This window comes from Oncorhynchus mykiss, chromosome 28 (assembly GCF_057628025.1).
Source record: "Oncorhynchus mykiss isolate SJ-2025 chromosome 28, ASM5762802v1, whole genome shotgun sequence".
Lineage (NCBI taxonomy): Eukaryota > Metazoa > Chordata > Actinopteri > Salmoniformes > Salmonidae > Oncorhynchus > Oncorhynchus mykiss.
Window position 1 is genome coordinate 21,701,993 of NC_143049.1, and position 2,756 is coordinate 21,704,748.

Here is a 2,756-nt window from a genome sequence, read left to right on the forward strand (position 1 = left end):
TCCTCCGCCTTTTCACGTCCAGATTGACAGCTGAAGCTTCCATTCACGGACGAGCCAGCGACACCGTTTTACTTTATGATGGGGTGTAATGTACAGTATTTTATTATCTACTGTGTTAGCTCGAATATTGATAGTATTGTGAAAGTATATCAGCATTTTACCAGCTGTGAATACTAACTTACCTCTACTACGCATCGACTCTAGTCTACAGTTATTTCACATGTCACTCTACTACCAATCACATAATTTGGTACATCGATTTTGTTCCAATTAAATAAAGCAATAACATAATCAATTGTTATTCCACAGATTGCGTAATGTTGTCAAATAATTCCCATGTTATTCTGAGTGAAATATTAGACTCGTTTTTCTACAGAAGCTTGACAACTCTAATATGGACATTGTCCGCCATCTCACGGAGGAACATGGAACTGAATGTTTCGAGAAGGAAACGCGAACCAATGAACGGACTGCAACCCGTTGACTTACGTAGCGATTGGCGGCGAGTAAACCTGTCAACACGTTAAATTCCAGCTAACACTTGTGCCAAATGAATCGTATAGCAAAACTGAAAGAGAGGTTGTAACCGGCTATAAAATGGCAAATGATGGCGTGGACTACACCATTGTGTTTCCAGATGCATTGGTCTCGGGTGAGCAATTTGTTATCGATAGCCTTGCTAGGCTAGCTAGCTAACGACACGCAAAGTTATCTGTCACCTGAGTGTCACCCAGAGCCATGGCATGAGCTATTTAGTCAACGTTGGCTCTGGCAGGTTTGTCCATAATTCAGTGACAGCTGGATTGGACAAACTCAAAGGCTGCTTGCTAACGTTAGCTAGCTAAATTAGTTGTCCTGGTTAGGTCGCTAGCTAACTTACTAATCAGAACTGTTTTTTTCTCTCCTTTCAGATGGACACTGGCATGGAACAAAATAACCAGTTGTCATACTGCTGGGATGGGCTGGATGCAGAGACGAACATCTTGCCAAGTACAGGTCAATTTATAATGAACATGTTGGACTTAAACTATTGTGGTGGTTAATGATTCCTGTCATTTCAATAAATTATTAATCTACTTCATTATTAATGTGTGACTTACCTTTTCCCCCTTTTTGTTCCAGGGTTGTGTCACTATTTGCTACACACTGAAGACAGTATTCTTCTCTGAATCTTTTGGCTACAAGGAGCTGAGTAACACTGCCCTCAAACTGCTTGAGATACTCTATGATTACGAGGTGGAAAACAGTCCCATATTTTTCCATGTGTTCGGCACCGGGGGATTCATGCTTTACCGCTACATTGTTGAGCTCTTGCACAGTCATAAACAGTTCAGCACCCTCTGTATAGTTGGAGCTGTGGTGGACAGTGCCCCAGGCACTTGAAATGTGAGGGGGGCATTACAGGCTTTTACAGCCACTCTGTGACCCAAACTCAATGTGATGTTGATGTATGTTCTCTTGGCACTGTTTTCTGTAACAGTTTTCCTGCCTAGGGTGGTTCTATACCCTGTGACCAAGTACATCCACAAGAACCACTACGATGCCACCCGGGAGAGCCCTCCTACCTGGCCACAGCTGTACCTGTACTCCAGAGCTGATCGAGTGATTCGGTACAGTGACGTTGACCTCATGGTCAAAACCCCTGCCCATGTGAGCCACTTCCGTGACTTTCCAGAGGAGTACTCCAAGCGATGCCTGGCTTTCCTGACCAACTGCATGAAGGATTCAGAAGGGACCCACCAAAAAAGTGATACTTGATCCAGCATTGAAAGCACACTACTGTAACATTTCTCATAAGTCTATGGCACTTCTGTTTTTGTGATTATACTGTAATGTTACACATGTACACTACTGTTCAAAAGTTTGGGGTCACGTAGAAATGTCCTTGTTTTTGAAAGAAAATACATTTTTGGGGGGGCCATTAAAATAACATAAAATTGATCTGAAACACAATGTAGACATTGTTACTGTTGTAAATGACTATTGTAGCTGGAAACTGCAAATATTTTATGGAAAATATACAGTTGAAGTTGGAAGTTTACATACACTTAGGTTGGAGTCATTAAAACTTGTTTTTCAACCACTCCACACATTTCTTGTCAACAAACTATAGTTTTGGCAAGTCGGTTAGGACATCTACTTTGTGCATGACACAAGTCATTTTTTCCAACAATTGTTTACATACAGATTATTTAACTTATAATTCACTGTATCCCAATTCCAGTGGGTCAGAAGTTTACATACACTAAGTTGACTGCCTTGAAACAGCTTGGAGAATTCCAGAAAATGATGGCATGGCATTAGAAGCTTTGAATAGGCTAATTGACATCATTTGAGTCAATTGTAGGTGTACCTGTGGATGTATTTCAAGGCCTACCTTCAAACTCAGTGCCTCTTTGCTTGACATCATTGGAAAATCAAAAGAAATCAGCCAAGGCCTCAGAAAAACAATTGTAGACCACAAGTCTTGTTCATCCTTGGGAACAATTTCCAAATGCCTGAAGATACCATGTGCATCTGTACAAACAATAGTTTGCAAGTATAAACACCATGGGACCACGCAGCTGTCATATCGCTCAGGAAGGAGATGCGTTCTTTGGTGCAAAAGGTGCAAATCAATCCCAGAACAACATCAAAGGACCTTGTGAAGATGCTGGAGGAAACAGGAACAAAAGTATATATATCCACAGTAAAACAAGTCCTACATTGACAACCTGAAAGGCCGCTCAGCAAGGAAGAAGTCACTGCTCCAAAAC

At 41.4% G+C, this 2,756-nt stretch overlaps 1 pseudogene across 1 annotated transcript; it reads left to right on the forward strand.

Moving 5' to 3' along the window:
* The first annotated feature begins 460 nt into the window (after positions 1 to 460).
* LOC110508722 (transmembrane protein 53-like) lies at positions 461 to 2,084 on the forward strand (annotated as a pseudogene). The gene is made up of 3 exons (XR_016493048.1): positions 461 to 652; positions 912 to 990; positions 1,123 to 2,084. The product of XR_016493048.1 is annotated as a transmembrane protein 53-like (transcript).
* Positions 2,085 to 2,756: the final 672 nt, after the last annotated feature.